General features: G+C 33.8%; 1 long non-coding RNA gene across 1 annotated transcript; it reads right to left on the reverse strand.

Annotated features, from left to right (window-relative positions):
- Positions 1-6,069: 6,069 nt before the first annotated feature.
- On the reverse strand, positions 6,070-8,309 carry LOC114326285 (uncharacterized). The gene is made up of 2 exons (XR_003651822.2): positions 8,077-8,309; positions 6,070-7,675 (listed from the first exon to the last, which is right to left on the reverse strand). It is a non-coding gene; the product is annotated as an uncharacterized LOC114326285 (long non-coding RNA).
- Between the last annotated feature and the right edge of the window lie 16,109 nt (positions 8,310-24,418).

Genomic DNA, 24,418 nt, shown 5'->3' on the forward strand with positions numbered 1-24,418 from the left:
TAAAGAGTATTTAGTTTACATATAGATACAGTCGGAAAAATGAAAGAATACCCATAAACGATCACATTAATCACTTATTTTACATTGGCTGTCTTTTTCTATAACAAACGTTTGTTATTTATAGAAAAAGACAGCAAATACAAACTAAGTGATTGAAGTGATCGTTCGTGGGTATTCTTTCATTTTTCCGACTGTATTTAAAGTTTACTTAAAACAGGTATACCTACTAGCATCTACAAGATATTTTTATATAGGGCTGAGTTGGACAAAACGGGATACCATTCTTGTTTATTTTTATTACGGAAAAAAGGTTAAAGAAATTATCATATTATTATTTTTTACTGGTATAAGATTTATTGAAGCACACAAAAAACATATTTTTAGCTATTTCTAATAACTGGAAAATAGTAAAAAATTACTTATTAATGTCCTGCACATCCCGTTTTAGCATACCACGGTTGGCTAAAACGGGATGGGTTCACAATATTTAATTTTTTGCATAAAATTATCTAAATAGTATATTAATTATGGAGAACGGTAAGGGTTTTATACCCATCGAAGACAATTGTTTGGAGGAGGAGCGGAACGACGGCTCCATTTATTGTCTGAGATCGGTTACCCTTAACATTCGACATGCTTATAACGTTTTTTGCACGATTGATACCATTATAAATTATAAAATTAAACATTTTCGTCATATTGACTAGTTTCATTCATTTTATCAAGATAGATACTTTAATTGTTAGGTAGTAACTAGGGTGCATAACAACAATGGAGAATTGAGTTTTTATTTAGTTGTCAATAATTTTAAGTACAATTTTGATTATTATAAATTAAAATATGAGCGAAAGTGAATTTGAAGAAATTGAACGGGCTTGGGAAGAAGGGTGTTCCGCAATTATTCCCGAAAAATCCAAAATCCGTTATCAAAATACCTACCAAAGTTTTAAAAAATGGTGCGAAGGCAAGAATTTAAGAATCGAAGAAAAGACTCTATTGGCATATTTCGTTCAAAGACATATGCAGTTGAAAGCTCCAGGAAGCCTCTGGGCAGAATATTCAATGATTAAATCCCTCGTTTTTCTTTATGATAGCATTGATATTTCCAAGTTTTCAACTTTGATCGCGTATTTGAAGAGATAAATTAACAAATTGTACCATAAGTTTCAATATTAATAAATAATTCGTTAGTTTTCTTTATTCTTTCAAAAAATAAATTAAAATTAAGAAATTTTTTAACTCGACGGTAAGTGAATTACTTACCGTCGAGTTGAAGTACTTACCGTCGAGTTGGATTACTTACCGTCGAGTTGCTAGTAAATGTCACCTACTGACGTAAAATCTGTCACGGTAAACAGTCAAAAATGGTCAATCGTGCAAAAAAGTATATTTAAGCAGATATAATAAGACTGCAAAGCAAAATTTACCTTTGAATCAACAATATCTTCAATAGTCAGAAACTTAAAAATGGGCCTTTTTTATGTTTTATTGCAAAATGGGAAATAAGACTTTTTATTTAGGACTAGGTACGTATATCAGAACAAAAGTCACATAAAAATATGTTGTTCTTTTCTGCAGTATGAGAACACGCTTTATCGCTATTTAAAAAATTAATAGGCCAATAAATAAATAGGTGGATAAAACGGGACATAAAAAACTGCATCCCATTTTATCCAACTTATAAGTGTCCCGTTTTGTCCAACTCAGACATTTTTCAAAACAAAAATGGCTTCTGCCTAAACGTAAAAGTTAAATTAGATAGACTACATATGAGAATATTCGTTAATGAGTGCTTAATTAAATGTAATAGTCACCGAAATTATATGTTTAGATATGTAGGAAATATAATGTAGAAGACAACGCACTTAAAAGTACAAAGTACCAAAAAAATAGAGTCAAACAATTCTAAACACAACAACTTTTCATCAAATAATGGCATCGAGTAAAACGAACTGAGAATGTTAAAATGACGACTGAGAACAAGTTTTCGTCGTTGTCTGATTGATAGCAGCACTAGTTGGGTCTCTAGGCTAGGAATCCCGTTTTATCCGACTATCCCGTTTTATCGAACTCTCCCCTACTATTATCCCACCTATTCTTTCCATCAATCTATTCCCTTCATGTGTTCAAAGTTGAACTTAGGCCTACCCCTTATCTCTCTTTTCGGTTCAGTGCTAATCCTGTCCATCTGATCCCTATATTTTTTTAGGTCATTCAACCATGTCATCTGTGGTCTGCTCTTTCTTCTTTTATGGTCCCAAGGTCACCAGTGCTATCCCTTCATTCCATCTTTCGTCTTTCTATCCCCTCATTCCATCTTTCGTCTCTTTGTCTGCTGTTGTGTCCTGCAAATTTCCAATTGAGAGTAGGTGCATGTTTGTAAACGTCTTTCACTTTGATTTTATTTCTGATCTATGTACTTTTCTTTTTATCCCATATCTTGATACCCAACATCTGCCGTTCCATTGCCTTTTGAGGCTTGGCCATCTTTTCCATATTTTCCTTTGTAAAGTTCCATGTTTGTGCTCCATATGTAAGTACTGGTAGGACACATTGATCATATAATTTTGTGCGGAGGTATTGGGCAAATTTCTGGGTTTTCAGGATATAGTTCATTTTGCCTAATGTCACCTATGCGAGTCTTATTCTCCTTTTTATCATTTCTGCTGTTTAATTTTCTTTACTCAGTTTCATTATTTGGCCTAGGTATATGTACTCCTTGACCTTGTTCCTATTTGCATGGTTTCGTTGTCCCCTTCTACGTTTGTCATATATTTAGTTTTTGTGTAGTTAATTTTTAGGCCTATCTCGTTTGCTTCCTTGTCCGATTGCGTCATCACCGCTATATCATCGCTATATGGTCCGCATATCTCAGTTTATTCAGCAGTTATCCATTGATCTTGATTCCTTTGTTGTGCCATTTAACATTTTTGAATATATCTTCTAGTGCTTGCGTAAATAATTTTGGGGATATTGGGTCCCCTTTCCTAATTCCTCTATTTATTTTTATTGATTTGTTGTTTTGGTGTGAATGTTTTATTGTGATTTTTGCTTTTTGTAGATTTTTTCAACAGTTTTATGTATCGATAATCGAGCCTTCTATTTATTAGCAAGGATTGTATGGCAGTCTTCAATACTGTCAAAGGCCTTTTCAAAATACACAAAAGCAAAAGCGCGTTCAATGAGTATTTCCATTGTTAGCAAGTGGTATGTTGTGCTGTATCCCTTTCTGAATCCAGCTTGATCCCGACATTGGTATCCGTCTAGCTTTCCTGTTAATCTATTTGTTATAATTTTTGTAAGCAGTTTATACGACATGATATTCAGTAGTGTTATTGGTCTATCATTGTTCAGATCACATTTGTCTCCCTTTTTGAATAGTAACATTATTATTGCTTCATTCCAGTTTTCTGGTATTCTTTTCTTTGAAGTATGTATCAAAATTTGGTTCAAAGGTATCTGTAGGGTCTTTCTAACCCCACCCTATTATATATACTATACTATAACCACTGCTGTTCAACATGTAGGTACTCTGAGGAAATCTTCCAAATAACAGTAGGTGATGTTGAAGCCGGAAATCGAAATAATGGATAATGTATCAATAATATAAAATACTCAGATCACGGTGGTATTTGCTGACAGTTCTGAAACCCTCCAGAAGTTAATGCATAGAATCACAGAAGTATGTTAGAGATATGGACTAAAATGTTGATCTCTAAAGAAGAAACAGCAATTTGGACGACTGTGTGAACGGTCAACAACGTCAATGAAAGTTGCAACAATTCCATAGAAATCAAATGTAGGATAGAGAAAGCTAGATCTGAATTTCAAAAAATGATTAAGTTTTTCAAATGTGATAGTTTATCGGTACCCATAAAAACCAGGTAACTACGATTTTTTTTATCTTTTCTATACTGTTGTACGGATTTATATTTGATAAGTTCCATTTGGAGCCCTTGAACAATGTTACAATATCTCAGCTTCCAGAGAACGTATAGCCTTCATTTTTTTTAAATTGGTAAGTGGGTAACTTCATTTTAAATGGCTATTACTCGTTTTAAATGAAAGATATTCCGTACCTATCACTTGTAATATAAAGTATAGACATTTATTATCGTGTTGTAAAAGTTTCAACTCTGAAAATTTATAAACAATAGAGATGTGATTGTTCAAAAAAAAAGTATAACTTGACTATTATTGCTCGTAGAAAGTTTTTTTCTCACAATAAAACACTGAAATCTTTTTTTTATACTTCCACAAAATTTATTATTTACAACTATGTGACTACAGCTGTTTCGGCAGAGTGCCTTTCTTAAGTGATATAATTTACAATGTGTTTGCCTTTTTAAGTCTCTAACTGAAGAAGTTGAGGAGTGGGGAGCTGTTTGTCTCGAGTTGGTCATTCAGAATTATATCTGTAATTTTCAGTTTATTAATTTCCATAGATTCTAAAAAAGATAGCTTAAGGCCTTTATTTTGGATACGCAGAATTTGACACACTTCATTGAAAGAATTATTATGATCTAGAAGGTGAAGTGCGTATGTAGAAGTGTCTGTTTTTCTATTGTTGAAAGCCGTTTTTGTTCTGCTATCCGTTTATCAAAAGTTCTGCCAGTTTGACCGATGTACGTTTTCGGACAGTCACCACAAGTTAGTTTGTACACACCACTCTGTAGTTGCTTTTTCTTTCTGCTTTTATTGTTCTTAATATATTTGCTTAAGTTGTTGTTAATTCTGAAAGCTGGTATTATTCCTGTCTTTTTATGTATCTGGCTATTTTTGTTGTTATCTTGCCAGTATATGTGAGAGAGCAGAAGGTACTGGGTTCTTTCTGTGGTGGTGGATACACTAATTTCAGGGCTTTCTTATGGAGTTTTTGATTTAAAATTGTGTTAACTGTTTGTTCGTTATAGCCGTTGTTTACTGCTATTTGTTTAATGATGTTTAGTTCTATCGCGAAGTTATTTTTTGTCATGGGAATTTCTGTCAGTCTATGTATCATGCTATGGTAGGCTGCTAATTTGTGTTGTGTAGGATGGGATGATGAATTGTGTATAGTTGTGTCAGTATGGGTAGGTTTATGATATACAGAGAACTCATGTTTGTTGTGTAGTCTGGTAATCTATACATCTGGAAAGTTTATGGAATTATTCTGTTCTGTTTCTATTGTAAACTCAATATTACTATGAAGTGAATTAATGTATGATAGAAATTGGTCAAGTTGTCTTTTAGTTCCTGTAAAGCACTAGTATATCATCCAGGTATCTCCACCAATATAGGAACTGTTTAAATACGGGATGTTTAGAAATTGTTGTTTCAAGTTGGTTCATAAATATATCTGATAGTAATGGGCTTAGAGGATTACCCATAATAAGTCCTGCACTGTTGTTTGTGTATATTTGATTATTGAATTCAAAATAGTCTTGATTCATGCAAATTTCAAGGAGGTGTAAAATTTCAGATGCAATGATCGGATTTGTACTATTGTAACACAATACTCTGGGTATTGTGAATGAGAGGGAGTAAAAAGGTAAAATTGAGATAGAAGTAGAATAGGGAAGTTATTGAAGATATTAATTAAGAAGGACTTAGCTCAGAAGACTAACTTAAATAGGCAGAGAGACACTAAATCTCAAAGGGGGAAGTTCGGGCTAGCTTTTTACACTAAATATTGGTTTTTGAAATGTGAAACAAAGATATTGGATGATGATATAGTATATACAAAGAAGAAAATGAGACCTTTTTCTTAATACAAAAACTCAATGCGACTAGATGAGACACTGGAAATAAAAGGGTACGAACAGTACGATAAGTGAAGAAGAAGAAAATGGGCGCCAACTCGGGCTATCTTGACCTAGAATTTGAAAAGCTAATTTTACTTTACCTTTAGCGAAGAAATTTACCTTCTGGGCCTAGAATTTGAACAGATCGAGATTTTTGTAACGAACAACAAGAAATCAAATAAATAAATGACACTGGAGACAATTTCCTGAAACAACGCAAAAATTCAATATTTACCTTGTAATGCTATGTTATGTACTGTAGTAAGAACTGAAATAAAAGGCAAAATACTATTGACAAATATATTTACAATAAATATACTAAAGAATATCAAAATAGCTTTTACTTATATATACACTGCTAGTCAAAAGTCCGTACCCCCCCTCGTATCTTTTGAACGGTTATACTTATAATAGTGAAATTTAGAGGGAGGAAATAAACGGATGTAGGCGTCTTAACTAGTCATGACAGGTGACGTAATAGTGACAGATGACGTTGCAGCGCCGCCATGACAGATAATTTTAAATGGGACCTTATGGCAAGTGATACCTGGTTTGAAAGGTATTGAAAATACCTATTCAGTAATACTAATTTTGTTTGAGTTTAAGCTAATTTTGATGAATAAATGAAATAATATAAAATTGTAGTTTCGCATTTAATTAATAAAAATTCAAACCTCCGCCTATGATTACTTGTCAAAAGGGTTGACGTTGACGTAAAAACTATTAGAGAACTGAAAAACGTGAACTTTTTTGACAAAAAAACCATAGGCGGACATTTGAATTTTTATTAATTAAATGCGAAACTACAATTTTACATTTATTTCATTTATTTACCAAAATCAAAATCAATTTATATCCGAAAAAATTAGTATGGCTGAATAGGTATTTTGAATATCTTTCAAACGAGGTATTACTTGCCATAAGATCCCATTTAAAATTATCTGTCACAGTGGCGCTGTAAAGTCATCTGTCACTATTACGTCACCTGTCATGACTAGCTAAGAAGCCTACGTCCGTTTATTTCCTTCCTCCAAATTTCACTATTATAGGTATAACCGTTCAAAAGATACGAGGGGGGTACGGACTTTTGACTAGCACTGTATGTAACAGCCTACAGTAATATAAACAATAGTGGTGTAGAAATAGATACGGCCAAAAGACCACTAACAAATAGCAAAAATCACCACTATTGTGCCAAGTAAACAAATATTAGTAAGATTCAATAATCAAGTCCGGGAGAATAGCCAAATGTTAGTATATAAATAATGGTCCTGGGACTGACAAGTGTCCAAGTAGCTAACGTTCCAGATCTATGTGCTCGTAGTATACTTACAACATAGATACTGGAGATATACAGAAAACGCTAGATATGAGTCGGTCAGAAACTCTTTTAATTAAATTTCGTTTGTAAAAACCCTTTTAACTTTGAAAATTACTCTTGTTAATAACCCTTTAATACGCCTATTTCTCTTCTCTATTAAATTTTAAAAACTTGATTTATTCTCAATTATTATTATCCCTTATGTATTTAATATGTATTTGAAATCCTATTTTATTAAAAAAAAAAACAACTAGCACCCCCCTATTAATTACAAAAACTAGTCAAAAATGTACCTAATTATGTGCACACAAAAAGTTTACAGGTTATTATATTATAGTTAGGAATGAGAAGCAACTTGACTTTACTTTAACAACAAAAAAAAATAAACTAAAAGCTTATCTTATCTTCCACACTGGTATTCCCACGAAGACAGGTCTATTTAGGATGAAATCCTCTTAGCACTACAACATCTAAAGCGTCTGGAAGGCTGTTGGAAACAAAGTCAAGTTACAGGTGTCATTAGGATGCTCTACAACATTCCAAGGATTTGGACTACGGGATGCGGCGAAGTCTACAAAGTAACATAATGAATATTTAAAAGTTTCCATGAGTAACTGCAACAGTTTAGATTTCCCGTACCAGACCAAACAAAACATTACTGATTCCTCCCAAACAAAACATTAGGTTATGTCTAAATCTGTGACGAACTGAGTGGTTGTCAGTCCAAGCATTTAAAGAAGCATGCGCGTTCACATGCACCTGCGCGATAAACTTCAAAATCATTGGTATCTTTTTTATTCGATCATCAAAAAAAAAATTGATAAGTAAATGGACAAGAAATGATTTTAAAATGGAAGCTTTACATAAAAACTACATGAAATTCTCCTGTTCCTCGCAAATTAGATCCCAAAATTACGATATAAATTATGAATTTAGGCTGTTTTCAATAAGAAATAATAATCCAAGGCTTACCTAGAATGTGTGTGCAGCTAACAGTTATTAATAATTGGTCGCCATCGCCATTACGGTGTGGTTTTGAAACTTAAATTCGTATAACTTTGGTTACTGTGGATTTAAACGTTGGATTTTTGGATAAATAGTATTTATGATGTCTTTATTTCATTTAAATGGCGTATATTTGATTGATTCTAGATCTTCGCCGCTTAAAAAAGAGAAATTGTGCTGCACACTATATACGCTCTTGATGAGTTTCTGACCAAAACTGCCGGAGTTTCGATCGACAACGGAAATCGATCGCGGCGCGCAAGCCATCTGATGGTAAAAATGCCTTTTAATTTTATCGCTGGCGGCACGAAAAGAAATTTCTGGAGGGATAGTACTTGTTAATTTTATTTATTAATTTAAATTGAATTAATCGCAAATCAATGTATTTAATTTTAAATGGTCCGTAGCATAACTGCTACACTATTATGGTCTAAAAGATATTTAACTAAAACAAAAGTTTCTGTAGGAGGAACTGAGGAACACTAGGAAAAAGATTTTTTACGTCAAATGAAATTAGTCTGGAGTTGTTGGGCAATTGAAAATGTTGTATTTTATTAACTAGTTCTAGTGTATTTTTTACGGTGAATTTAGCTGAAAATTTAGTGTATTCTGTAATAATATCTGACAGTTTTTTTGAAAGTTTATATGACGGAGCTGTATAAAACCAACTTGAAACCAACTTGAACCAACTTGAACCCTGTAGAACCAACTTGAAACAACAATTTCTAAACATCCCGTATTTAAACAGTTCTTATATTGGTGGAGATATGTGGATGATATACTAGTATGCTTTACAGGAACTAACAGACAACTTGACCAATTTCTATCATACATTAATTCACTTCATAGTAATATTGAGTTTACAAGAGAAACAGAACAGAATAATTCCATAAACTTTCTAGATGTATCGATTACCAGACTACACAACAAACATGAGTTCTCCGTATATCATAAACCTACCCATACTGACACAACTATACACAATTCATCATCCCATCCTACACAACACAAATTAGCAGCCTACCATAGCATGATACATAGACTGACAGAAATTCCCATGACAAAAATAACTTCGAGATAGAACTAAACATCATTAAACAAATAGCAGTAAACAACGGCTATAACGAACAAACAGTTAACAAAATTTTAAATCAAAAACTCCATAAGAAAGCCCTGAAATTAGTGTATCCACCACCACAGAAAGAACCCAGTACCTTCTGCTCTCTCACATATACTGCCAAGATAACAACAAAAATAGCCAGATACATAAAAAAGAAAGGAATAATACCAACTTTCAGAACTAACAACAACTTAAGCAAATATATTAAGAACAATAAAAGCCGAAAGAAAAAGCAACTACAGAGTGGTGTGTACAAACTAACTTGTGGTGACTGTCCGAAAACGTACATCGGTCAAACTGGCAGAACTTTTGACAAACGGATAGCAGAACACAAAAGGGCTTTCAACAATAGAAAAACAGACACTTCTACATACGCACTTCACTTTCTAGATCATAATCATTCTTTCAATGAAGAGTTTCAAATTCTGCATATCCAAAATAAAGGCCTTAAGCTATCATTTTTAGAATCTATGGAAATTAATAAACTGAAAATACAGATATAATTCTGAATAACCAACTCGAGACAAACAGCTCCCCACTCCTCAACCTCTTCAGTTAGAGACTTAAAAAAGGCAAACACATTGTAAATTATATCACTTGAGAAAGGCACTCTGCCGAAACAGCTGTAGTCACATAGTTGTAAATAATAAATTTTGTGGAAGTATAGAAAACAAAAGTTTTCAGTGTTTTATTGTGAGATAAAATGAACTTCTGTCAAGTAACGGTCGAATCCATCAAGTTTTTTTTTTGTTTTGAATATGTGCTTTTTTACCCTCTTTTTGATACAACCGATTGTAATAATTATTTATCATGAAAAATAACAAAGATATTCTTATCGTTTATAAGAATAAAACTCATCATTGTTTTAATGACTTGTTTAAAAACATTAAAACAATAAAACAGCAAAACATTAAAAAAATAAATATATTTTTTTAACTTTCTTAGTATTTTGAGTCATTAAGAACTCATTGCACTTTGCCAAAAAGCTCTGAAAACACTCCTTGGGCAACAATAATTGTTTAAACATTCGACGTCCGGGATAAACATTTAACATAACTCGTAAACTTACAAACAGATCTTCTTGACATTTTGCACACTAATATAGGCACTTAATTACCTCATGATCAAGGTGCAATAAATTCCTTACGGCCTATTTGGTAAAATTTATTAACATTCACAAAATAGTGCAAAAAACGTGTTTTTTGCGATTATCTCGGTTAATTATTTATGGATTTTAACTTATAAAAATTAAAATTAATCGTTCTTTCATGATACATAACTCTCATATTACAACTTTTGCTGTAAATATGATAATAAAAATACTATAGCCAAAAAACAATATTTTCTGATTTTGGCCTTTGTTTATAAAAACAAACATGAGGTTGATTTACGAGTACCTCTGTATGTATTTTTAATTAAGAGGAAACAGTAGCGATCAACAGGTAGCAAAAACGCGTTCCAAGATTGCGGCTGCAGTTTTGAATATTTTTTCGAGATATTTGGCACACGTATTCGTAATATAATAAAGAATGGCGGTACAGAGCCCAATTTGAACAATATATTAATATGTGGAAATTACTCTGTAATTAAATACAATATTAAAAAACGAGCCTGTACCGCCATTAAGAAGAACAAAAAAATACACTTTCTTCAAACAAACTTTTTTATCCGATGCCTAGATTTTGTGTCATTTTGGAACTACTAAAATTTTTTACTTCATTAGTAGTTCCAAAATGACACAAAATCTAAGCATCGGATAAAAAAGTTTATTTGAAAAAAGTGTATTTTTTTGTTCTTCTTAATGGCGGTACAGGCTCTTTTTTTTAATATTGTATTTAATTACAGAGTAATTTCCACATATTAATATATTTTTCAAATTGGGCTTTGTACCGCCATTCTTTATTATATTACGAATAAGTGTGCCAAATATCTTGAAAAAATATTCAAAATTACAGCCGCAATCTTGGAACGCGTTTTCGCTACCTGTTGATCGCTACTGTTTCCTCTTAACTATATCCCTCCTACGATGTAGAACCTTCAAATACCTGGTTTGATTTTTTCCCGTTTTTATTTTTCTACTCTGGACTAATACGCTAAAGCACCAACTAAACTCGTTTTAATTATAACATTCGGTCAAACTAACGTCACAACGTGTATGTATCGATCTGTAAATTGGTGCCGAAATTTGTAATTATTACTGTAAATACTAGTTATCAAAATTAATTTTCGCTCAAATAGTGACTAATAACAATTGTGTTACGTGTTAATCATCAAGAACAAGCTGTAACTTCGGTCAGTAAGAGATGTTTTACTTAAGAATCTTCCAACTTAAACATATTCAGTGTCAAACTGTCAATAGTTTTTCACTGTTGCTATCCGGTCCCAACGGACGCCAACAGTTAGGCAACCAGTATTGCAGTGATGTATCCAAGGTTATCACTTATTTCCAGACATCCAAAGCGTTAATATAAACAAATTCAAGTTACTTTTGACTACATGAGTAACAATTTAAATCAATGTTCCCCCACTGTTAGCAACACCATGTCTGGATCCAATTTTTCCAGTAATCTTACTAGTTCATATGCAACTGCTACTATGACTAAACAACGTCCGAAGTATCCCAAGAAGACCGAAGCAATTTTATAATTAGTTGTACGTCTCTATAGTATCCAATGATTGTATATCCAATTTTTTTCCTTCATAATTTTTACCTAATGTTATTTAAGATTTAGAAATTAACTGTTATAATATTTAGTTTTAAGTCCTTATTGTAATTAATTATTGTATAACCAATATTGTTTGTGTCAATGGCCATTGCTGCCATTGCAGCAATACACATAAATTTAAATAAAAAAAAATATAACATTCACTGCAGATGATCAATACGCTTTAATACTGTTATCAGATGAGAAAATGTTCCGAGTATGAACATTATTGCTGTGTGGATGTGCTAACACAAAGTACAACACCCAATTAATTAACAACCGACATTAGTACAAGTAACGTCTAATTAAATCTAACTCCAATAATTGAACCTCATCATTTAGATGTTAGTCGCGAATCCGCCGCTTTTCTGGTGAATGGTCCATCTAAAGGACTTCTACAGTGGAGCATGCATATTTTAGATTAAATTTATATATTTTGTATTATGTGCTATAACTTTTATATAAAAACTATTAAGTCTAATAAACCATATAATACCAATAAATTAGCGGTCAAAACTTATTTTTCTTTTATTTTTATATCGTTTCTTCTTTTCTGAAAGAAAATTGTGAATATTTCTAGTGGTTCCAAAATTGACATATAGACAATTCCAACAGTGGAATCCAAAAACAGTGGCAATAAATTGAAATTATCTTGGATCCCAGGTCATAGCGGCATTGAGGAAAATGAATATTATGTAGATAAACTAATAAAAATTGGAAGTAGCCTCAAAATCGCTGCTAATATAAAAATAAATTCTAATGACATACTCCCAAAATTGAAAGTTAAAATCAAAGAAAAACACAACAATTTCTGGAAGAACTCTATTCAATTGAGGGAATGGTATGGAGAAATACAAAAATCAATTCCGGATACACCATGGTTTAAGATTCCATATTATATTGATAGAAGGCACTTAATAGTCTAAGACCTAAGACCTAAGAGCTAGTGAACCCTCCGAGTAACGGTCTTCCTGTAAGGCTAGAAATTTGTATAGTGATAATTCATAGCACACCAAGACTAAAAACCATGACCTGGCAGGCATCAGACCTACATGTGTATCTACCAGGTGAATCTAAAAGTACATAGTTTGGGGGAAAAATAAACTTTCTCCTGTAAGGTTGAAATTTAAGTATGTGTTTGAGTAAGTCATTTAGAAGAAATGTGTACAATGACAGGCGATTCTGAACATCATAAAACCTTGCCAGGCGAGGGGAAAGATTAGGGCTTTTTCCTAAAATTATTTTTTTTGCATCGAACAAATTTTTTTTAGGTTTTTTGAATCATTCCAAACAGAAAAGGTCTTTAGTGGTTTTTCTATTAGGTTAATAGTTTTTGTTATATAAGCGATTAAAAATTTTGAAAATTGCGAAATCGGCCATTTCTAACCCTAAATCGGACATTTAACTAAAAATTTCAATGTTGCCAGTGTGGGTAGATACTCTTTAAACATTGATTGATGAAACCCCGAAGAGTTTTTTTCAATACTATATCGGAAACCCCTTTGTTTTTTAATTGCTAATCAAGCGGGCGCGACACTGTAGTATAAGTCAGGACGTTTGAGTTGGCATAAATTCATTCTCTCGAGAATGGGCAAATCTGAAGAGAAATCATCCTCAGACAAGTCGATTTTTTTTTTATTAGGACTTTTTGGAATATATATAATACTAGTGACGTCATCCATCTGGGCGTGATGACGTAATCGATAATTTTTTTAAATGAGAGTAGGGATTGTGTGATAGCTGATTTAAAAGGTTATTTAATTCTCTATTCAGTAATATAAACCATAACATAATTATTTGTACAGGGTGTACAAAAAATTTTTTTTATTAAATTAACTTTGATTAAATTTGACAAAAAGAAGAAATTTTTTTGTGTACACCCCGTACAAACAATTATGTTAATGTTTATATTACTGAATAGAGAATTAAATAACCAAAACTTTAAAAGGGTAAACCCTGTAGTTGGCTGTATACCTTTGTTAAGACAACGTAGAATGAAGTAAACACTTCTGTGTTTACCTACATACAACAGAAGTGTTTACTTCATTCTACGTTGAATGAAATAACCTTTCAAGTGAGCTATCACACAACCCCTACTCACGTTTAAAAAAATCATCGATTACGTCATCACGCCCAGATGGATGACGTCAAAAGTATTATATATATGCCAAAAAGTCCTAATTTAAAAATAAAAATCGACCTGTCTGAGGATTTCTCTTCAAATTTGCCCATTCTCGAGATAATGAATTTAGGCCAACTCAAGCGTCCTCACTTATACTACAGTGTCGCGCCCGTTTGATTAGCAATTAAAAAACAAAGGGGTTTCCGATATTGTATTGCAAAAAACTCTTCGTGATTTAATCAATCAATGTTTAGAGTGTACCTACCCACATTGACAACATTAAAATTTTTAGCTAAATGTCCGATTTAGGGTTAAAAATGGCCGATTTCGCAATTTTCAAAACTTTTAATCGCTTCATCATCATTCTCTTTGCCTTATCCCTATGCGGGGTCGGTTTCATAATTGCATTTCTCCACACAATTCTATCCTGGGTCATATCAATATTAATCCCCTTTACCAGCATGTCCTGCCTAATCGTCTCCCCCCACGTCTTCTTTGGCCTTCCTCTCCTACTCCTTCCAGGAATCTGCACTTCAGCTACTCTTCGTATTGTATGATTAACGTCTCGACGTTGAACATGACCAAACCATCTCAACCTATGCTCTCTCATTTTGGCATCAATTGGTGCCACACCTAGACTTCCCCTAATATACTCATTTTTAATTTTATCCTCTCTTGTCACTCCACTCATCCACTTAAGCATTCTCATCTCCGCCACATGCATTCGTTGTTCCTCTTTCTTTTTCACCGCCCAACATTCAGTTCCGTACATCATAGCCGGTCTTATGGCTGTTTTATAGAATTTTCCTTTCAGCTTCATTGGAACTTTTCTGTCACACAACACACCACTTGCTTCCTTCCACTTCATCCATCCAGCCCTGATTCTACTGAATGCATCTCCATCTATTTCTCCATTACTCTGTAATACCGATCCCAGTTATTTAAAACTATTGCTTTTTACAAGCAGTTCACCATCCAAAGATACCATTTTATTTGTAGTAAATCCATCTTTAAATGAACATTCCAAATACTCCATCTTTGTCCTACTAAGTTTTAAACCTTTTACCTCCAGAGCTCGTGTCCACTGTTCCAGTTTTTGTTCTAAGTCTCTTTCACTATTTCCTACTAACACGACATTATCAGCATACATTAAGCACCATGGAATGCTACCCTGTAGTTTCGCTGTTATCTGGTCCAAAACTAATGAGAATAAATACGGACTAAGCACCGAGCCTTGGTGCAATCCTACTTTCACATGAAATTTTTCAGTCTCTCCCACACCTGTCCTAACACTAGTCGTTACTCCCTCATACATATCCCTCACCATCTTTACATATGCACCAAAGACTCCTTTCTTATTGAGTGCCCACCACAGAATCTCTCGAGGAACTCTATCATATGCTTTCTTAAGATCAATGAATACCATATGAGCGTTTGTTTCTTTACTCCTGTATTTTTCCATCAACTGCCTTATAACGAAAATTGCGTCTGTTGTTGATCTGCCCTGCATAAAGCCACATTGATTCTCGGATATGTCGGTCTCTTCACGTATCCGTCTATCAATTACTCTCTCCCATATTTTCATGGTGTGGCTAAGCAGTTTTAGAGCCCTGTAGTTTGTACACTGCTGTATATCTCCCTTGTTTTTGTAGACAGGTACTAGTATACTGCTTCTCCATTCGTCTGCCATTTGTCCAACTTGCATAATTCTATTAAATAAACATGCTAGCCACCTTCTTCCTGTCTTTCCCAATGCTTTCCATACTTCCCCAGGAATATCATCTGGTCCTAGCGCTTTTCCTTTCTTTATTTTTTGAAGCGCTTGAGCCACTTCCACGTTTGTTATTTTGGTGACCATTGCTGCTACTGTCTCCGTTGACTCCACAGGCTGTCTGTCAAATTCTTCATTTAATAAGCTGCCAAAGTACTCTCTCCATCTCTTTTTGACATCCTTTTCGTGAACTAGTATTTTATTATTTTCATCTCGGATACATCTAATCTGATTAAAATCTTTTTCTTTCTCTGCTCTCTGTTTGGCTATTTTATATATATTCGTTTCGCCTTCCCTGGTATCAAGTTGATCGTATAGGTTTGAATACGCTTCTGCTTTAGCTTTTGCTACTGCTACTTTCGCTTCCTTTTTCGCGACCATATAGTTTTGAAGATCTGTGTTGGATCTGGTTTCTTGCCACTTTTTATATAATTTTCTCTTCTCTTTTATTTTTCCTTGAACTTTGTTTGACCACTACGAAGTCTCTTTATCCTCAAACTTCTTTCCTGACGTTTTCCCCAGTATTTCAATAGCAGTCTCTCTAATACTGCTGGCCATTTTTCTCCAAATTGTAGTAGGGCTTCCTTTCATATTCCAACATATTTTCTCTACAATTCTTTCCCTGAATAGACCTTCCTTTTCATCTTTTAGCATCCACCACTTGATTTTTTTTGGTCCTCTTCGATATTTTGGTATAGTTTCACTTTTTACTTCGATGTCCAGAACAAGCAGCTGATGTTGTTGGCTTACTGTCTCACTAACTATTACCTTGCAGTCCTTGCATTCACGTATGACTTCTTTCCTTATCATGAAATAGTCTATTTGGGATTGATGTTGTCCACTTTTGTAGGTAATAAGTTTCTCTCTTTTTAAAGAATGTGTTAACAATTGCCATTACATCATATCATCAAAAATTCAAGCATATCATCTCCAGCTTCATTTGTAGTTCCAAAGCCTAATCCCCCATGTATTGCTTCGTATCCTGCCTTGGCTTGGCCCACATGAAAATCACCTCCTATTATAACTTTCTCCTCTGACGGAATATCACTCAGGATGTCTCCTAATTGGTCATAGAAAACTCTTCTTTCATTCTCACCCAGACCTGTTTGAGGAGCATACACACACGTTTTTAATCGCTTCTATAACAAAAACTATTAACCTAAGAGAAAAATCACTAAAGACCTTTTCTGTTTGGAATGATTCAAAAAACCTAAGAAAATTTTGTTCGATGCAAAAAAAATAATTTTAGGAAAGACCCCTAATCTTTCCCCTCGCCTGGCAAGGTCTTATGCTCTTCAGAATCGCCTGTCATTGTACACATTTCTTCTAAATGACTTACTCAAACACATACTTAAATTTAAACCTTACAGGAGAAAGTTTATTTTTCCCCTAAACTATGCACTTTTCGATTCACCTGGTAGATACACGTGCAGGGCTGATGCCTGCCAGGTCATGGTTTTTAGCCTTGGTATGCTATGAATTAACACTATACAAATTTCTAGCCTTACAGGAAGACCGTTAGTCGGAGGGTTCACTAGCTCTTAGGCTATAACGAACATAATAAGAATGAGAACAAGACATGGTATATTTGGAACTCATTTACATCGAATCAACATTAAACTATTAAACTTCATCCATACTATGAGTGTGGACAGTATACAAAAAAATATACTGGGTGTTCCATTAAAAAAAGTCAACAACCTTTTTTTCAAAAATCCGCCATTTTTCTTTTCGTATTTGGAAGTGATATAAAAAATTCAGTCCATTCAGACAAAACTTTTACTAAAATAAAACATTTCACCGAAAACCGCATATTTCTATCTTAAGCCGTTTAGAAGTTATAGGCAGTTAAAATGGGGAAAAATATAAGTGGACACCCGGTATTGTAGATCCAATTCATGTTGTACTTGCAGGTACAATACCTAGTATAGTTCCCTAAGCGAAGCTCCTTCTAAATCTTATTAAGGAAATGGAATTATAGATACTAGACAATGAATGGGATTTAAAAGTAGCCTTAAGATAGTTATTTTATTCGATTTAATTACATTTTATTGTTTTATTTGCGATTATTAAAATCTCCTGTTTTCTACAGTTTTTTATGTCCTATTCCACTGTTATGAGAAATTTTCATCTGGCAACCCTTTATTCAAACAACTCGACGATTTCCATAGCCGAAGAGAGAGGAAGCTTACCAGCAGATACCTAGTACGGGTATACATTGCTAACTAAAATATCATATCTGTATAATAGGAAAAATTGACGAAGCAACATTAGTTATACGAGAAAATAATGGTTAGACTTCCATTAACACCTTCCATTAAAAAAAAGTCAACAACGTTTTTTTTCAAAAATCCGCCATTTTTCTTTTCGTATTTGAAAGTGATATAAAAAATTCAGTCCATTCAGACAAAACTTTTAATGCTTTTACTAAAATAAAACATTTCAGCGAAAACCGCATATTTCTATCTTAAGCCGTTTAGAAGTTATAGGCAGTTAAAATGGGGGAAAATATAAGTGGACACCCGGTATTGTAGATCCAATTCATGTTGTACTTGCAGGTACAACACCTAGTATAGTTCCCTAAGCGAAGCTCTTTCCAAATCTTATTAAGGAAATGGAATTATAGATACTAGTCAATGAATGGCCTTTAAAAGTAGCCTTAAGATAGTTATTTTATTCGATTTAATTACATTTTATTGTTTTATTTGCAATTATTAAAAATCTCCTGTTTTCTACAGTTTTTTATGTCCTATTCCACTGTTATGAGAAATTTTCATCTGGCAACACTTTATTCAAACAACTCGACGATTTCCATAGCCGAAGAGAGAGGAAGCTTACCAGCAGATACCTAGTACGGGTATACATTGCTAACTAAAATATCATATCTGTATAATAGGAAAAATTGACGAAGCAACATTAGTTATACGAGAAAATAATGGTTAGACTTCTATAAACCATTCTTGTTTATATTTATTCTAATTTTTCTATTGCATCCTCGATTTCTACCATTTCGTCCAGTCTGAACTAAAAAAAAATCTCGATGAATTATTGCGGCTCAGGTGAACCAAAAAGATGGACATCTCGTTTTCTATGTTCAACAAGAAGGTTTGACAGCATTACATTTAAATAGGTGTGATATTTTTCTCCTTCTTACTTTGCCCATTCGTTCCGGCTGTTGGCGATCAGCATGGCTATCCTAAAACTTTGCTTACTGCTATTCTGAATAGTCCGGTTGTCGATGTATTAAACCACTTTCTCAGGTTTTGACGCCAAGATATTCTTCTTCTCCCTGGTTCTCTCTTTCCAAATACCTTGCTCTGAAGAATGAGTTGCAACATATCTCTGTTCATTCCTCATAATATGAACAAAATATTCTAGTTTAAAATAGAGCCTCTCGGGTGCCTAAAGCATCGATCGAGGAATCCAAATTTCTTCCATGATACTTGTTCTTATCATTTTTTATATATTCTGTCGTGGATCACTTTTAAAAACGTTTTAAGTAAGTGGCTCATTAGGCTAATTATTGTTCTGTAGTCTTTTTTTTTGGGGAGGTGAGAATCTTCTAAAGACCATCTGGGAAGGTGTCCCAGGTGTGTTGGATTCAATCCGCCACGCTTCACCGTGCCGGATCGCCTACCAACTAAACTCACCTCCTCTTTCTCCAGCCGACGAGTCCTGGACCACTCTTAGCGAGTATATACACTGACCCGTCGACCTTACTCTTAACTCCCCCTGGCACTTTTCGCGTGCGTTCCGCAGACTAAGTGACCCCCTAGTTGCCCCACCCCACACACACCTCGCAAAAGACCGGTCAGTGAAGACGACCGTCCCGTGCAACCCATGTGTGGGTGAGGCAAACCGGGGTGCCCCCCATCCAGCATGAAACTAGCAAGAAGATACCAGTCGGCAATTACGAGTAACTCCAAGCATTCATATTTTCATTCACTCACACTCACTCTCACACTCATACCTTATAAATTATTACGTAAATAGACTTCCCTATGAGAAATAATGAAAAACGATTATAAAAAAATTTTGTATGGATAAAATTATGGTACGATATTAAATAAAATAAATAAAATTAAAAAAGTAAAATCGATAAAATATTTGTATACATAAAATTAAATAAACAAATAAATAAAATAAAGTAAAATAACATGGTAAAGCAGTCAGTGTAGGTTGGATGTAAAAGGTCCTCCCACCCTGGCTGCCCTCTACAACACAAATACGTTAAAATAAATAAAATAAATAATAAGGGTCATCCTGCTTGCAGTCGCTTCTCTTTTTCCTCTTTGTGCTTCATTGTTTTTGTAACAAAGGCAATGACCAGGTCGAAGTCACTCTTGCTACTGATAGCTTTATCCATAAGCTCGTGAGGCTCGCCTAGAGGAGACCCCAGACCCAGCTGCAGCTCGGTACGCCCCGTACGGTATGCCGGGCATACGAATACGACATGTTGCGCGTCATCCACCACTCCACACTCGGGGCATAGATCGTCCGCGGTCTTCTTTATACGATAGGTATATGATCTGAACGATCCATGTCCCGTCAAGAACTGTGTAAAGTAGTAATTGACGCGCCTGTGCCTGCACTCGCACCACCTTACTACATCCGGAATCAGAGATCTCGTCCAGGCTGCCTTTTCGACCTCGGCTGCCCATTCCCTCTGCCACATCTCTAAACTTCTGTTTCGCTCTTGAGGTCCTGAACCAATTGCCCCGTTACCCCTCTGATACATTCGGACTCTTTCTCTGGCACTCTTGTTCTGTAGTCTTAGCATGTTTTGGTGTTTACTTTTTTTGGTTTAGTTACGAAGGTCGACTTTAACCAGCTTTGGGGTATTTTTCCAGTTACGTATGTTTTGTTGAATACAGTTGTTTTTATCCATTTTTTTTTCAGTTCATCCATGAGTATAAGGAATTCTGCACAAAATTGGTCAGGCAGTACAGCTTTACCATCTTTAGTTTTTAATAGCTGACGTGACTTCTTCAATGGCAATCGGGGATCCTGTTTGGCATTCAGTGTCTTTAATTGTATTCTGCTTTTTATCTGCAAAAGTTACTTACACATATTTCTTCCAAGTGTTTAGCATTTCTTTCACACTTAACAGTGGTTTTCCTTGGTTATCTGCCAAACACCCAACTCTTCTAGGTTTGTATAAGCCTGCAACTTCTTTAATTTTTTTGTGCATATTAAATGAATCGTTTTTATTTTGCTGGTGCTGTATTTACGTACACTGTTCTTTTAAACTTGTATTCTTAGCTATTCTAATTGCTTTTTTTGATCTGATTATCTATTATTTTGTATAATGACAAGTCCTGATCTTTGTAATTTCGTCTGATCTTAATGTCGAAGGTGTGATATTAAGATCACTAAAATGATAAAGTTTGGTTTAAGGATGCTGATACAAAAATATATGTCTGAAAATAAACATACCTCTAAAATACATACAATAGTTATTTTCCTAACTAGTGCGGAAAGTGATACTTTCACGCACGAGAATGCCGTTGACCCAAACGACGCGATAGCGGAGTTCGGGCAAGCAATCAAGTGCGGGGAAGACACTTTCCGCATGAGTTAGGAGCAATATTTTTTCTAGGGCCGTACGTTTGGAAAAAAGCCACAAAAAATAGAGTTATATCAATTTTTATTTAGAAGTGAAAATACACAAATTAATTATTTGACAAGGTTGTCAAAACCAAACTTTCAATATAATGGGTTACCATGACGACGATATTGGTTTCCATCACGACTATTCAAAACCATTGTAATTGTCTACTGATCTGACTTTTAAATATTATGTCAAAATAATTTTACTTCATCGAATTATCAGTAGTAATTGCACAAGAGCTCTGAAATTATTGAATTTTTCCCGAGTGACACTTTGACAGTTTTAATTTTTCGAGCCGAAAGCGAGTGAAATTATATCAAAGTGTCACGAGAGCAAAAATTCTATATTAATTTTAGAGATCGAGTGCAATTTGTTGCGATTATTTCATGAATAAAGCTGTTCAAAACCAAAATTTTATTGTAATTTATTTATGTAAGTACAAATTAGTAGAATGAAATACACAGTTGCTATAAATATTTTACGGTTGAAAGTCATCACTTTTATAATTTTTAAAACATTAATTGTCATTAATGTCACTGAATGTATTTTTTCATAGCAACGAAGGGCATCTGACGTAATATACTTGACGACGGGAAATTATCAGCAATTATCAATTTAATTCAGATTTCTGTAGCTTTCTATTGGTCAGAATCTTCTATGAATGAAATAATCACTCTAATTCCATTAAAACATGAACACAATAAGATAAATTTGAAATAAATTAGTAAATAATATGTAAATATTAGTTTATTGCATGTAATATAATATATTATAATGCCATATTACAAGGTATTTTTCCACCTACCTCTACCGAAAGTATACTTTTCCGGACCTGATTGTAGGGAGCAAAGTTGTACTTTTCCTCCCTAGGGAGGAAAAGTAAAAGTGACGTCATGGTATTTCATTCATGAAATATAACTTATTGACGCCCTGTAAAATATCTATTTTCTATTACGGATGTATCTATACATTTTAATGTTTATTTATAAAACACCCTGTATTTTGCAGAATGCTAAAAAACAGTAAATTGTTATTTTGATTTAACAATGTTTACATTAATAATTTGACTTATATTTGACAGTTGACAGATATATTGTACCCACTTGTTAGTTTTAGTTTTAATAAATTTTGTTGGTTAGTTACATAATTAAATTAAGTAAAAATGAAAAATGACTTGGTATTAATTTGATGAAGGTGGAAAAACCATATGTATAACATGGGAGTAAAGTGCCTTTTCCTCCCTTGAATGATTACTGCCCTCCGCTACGCGTCGGACAGTGAACTTCATTCTCGGGAGGAAATGTAGCACTTTCCTCCCTTGTTATACAAATAGCTATTACTTTCCCGCACGCCGTGCGGGAAAATTTACTTTCACGCACGCCGTGCGGGAAAGTGCAACTTTCGGAAACGAAATGCGTGCGTGAAAGTAGCACTTTTAGCACGGCCGTAGAAATAACTATTTGTATAACAAGGGAGGAAAGTGCTACTTTTCCTCCCGAGAATGAAGTTTACTGCCCGACGCGTAGCGGAGGGCAGTAATCATTCAAGGGAGGAAAAGGCACTTTACTCCCATGTTATACATATGGTTTTTCAACCTTCCTCAAATAACAAGTAATTTTTTCATTTTTACTTAATTTATTTATGTAACTAACCAACAAAATTTATTAGAACTAGAACTAACAAGTAAGTACAACATTACTGTCAACTGTCAAATATAAGTCAAATTATTAATGTAAACATTGTTAAATCAGAATAACAATTTACTGCTTTTTACCATTCTACAAAATAACAAAATACAGAGTGTTTTTTAAATAAACGTTAAAATGTATAGATACTTACTTAATAGAAAATAGATATTGTACAGGGCGTCAATAAGTTATATTTCATTAATGAAATACCATGACGTCACTTTTACTTTTCCCTAGGGAGGAAAAGTACAACTTTGCTCCCTACAATCAGGTCCGGAAAAGTATACTTTCGATAGAGGTAGGTGGAAAAATAAATTACTCATTTTAACTTTCAAATTAGTAATACAACATAGATCAAATTAATAATGACGACATACCTACCTAATAGCAATAGATTTCCATTAAACATTTTTCTAATTAAGGAAAAGCAAAAATGTATCTTGATAGACATTTCACTATCAATTCTTAGTCATACTTCTCATTTATCTCGTGTTAGAATCTTCTACACTATCGTTTATCCGTCGTATTTATTAATTAAGCCGCGAAATAATAAACCTTTCTTGCCGTTAACACAACCGGATTAAAAGTACTATTTAATTAAAGCAATTAAGCTCTGCATTAAAATTAATAAAAAACAACTCTTGACATGTTAAATTAGATGTTTTGATAAAATTCAAAGTAATACCAATACGGCAAATTGATTAACGGCTTAGTGACAAAGCGAATAGAAACGAATGTGCAAGAAAGGAATGAGAATTAACTATGCATTTGTTTTTTTTTTTTTATTTAAATCTAAATAAAACCTCACTTAAGAACGAGAATGTTAAGGTGCTATGTTTTCTCCGTTCTGTTGTACGGCATGGAAGTTTGGACACTGAAAAAGATAAACATCAAAAACATTGAGGTATTCGAGATGTAGCGCTACAGGAAAATATAAAAAATACCATGGACAGAGACGAAATCAAGAAGTTTTGCTGAAGATGGGGAAAAATGCAAAGTACGGAGTAGTACGGGTGCAGTTCAATACAGTTGTTCAGAGCTGCAGCCAACAAAGTTAAGATTGTTGTGGTGGTAGCCAACCTCCGATAGGACACAGTACTGCAAGAAGAAGAAAACATCAATTAGGCCGGTTTCACCAACAACAAATAAATCGTTGAATAATTATTATTCGTCGAATAGAATTTATTATTCGATTATATTTTTACTGTGTTTCAATACAATTATTGCGATTATTTCATTCATAGGAGATTCTGACAAATAGAAAACTCCAGAAATCTAAATTAAATCGATAA

This window comes from Diabrotica virgifera, chromosome 4 (genome assembly GCF_917563875.1).
Source record: "Diabrotica virgifera virgifera chromosome 4, PGI_DIABVI_V3a".
Taxonomy (NCBI): domain Eukaryota; kingdom Metazoa; phylum Arthropoda; class Insecta; order Coleoptera; family Chrysomelidae; genus Diabrotica; species Diabrotica virgifera.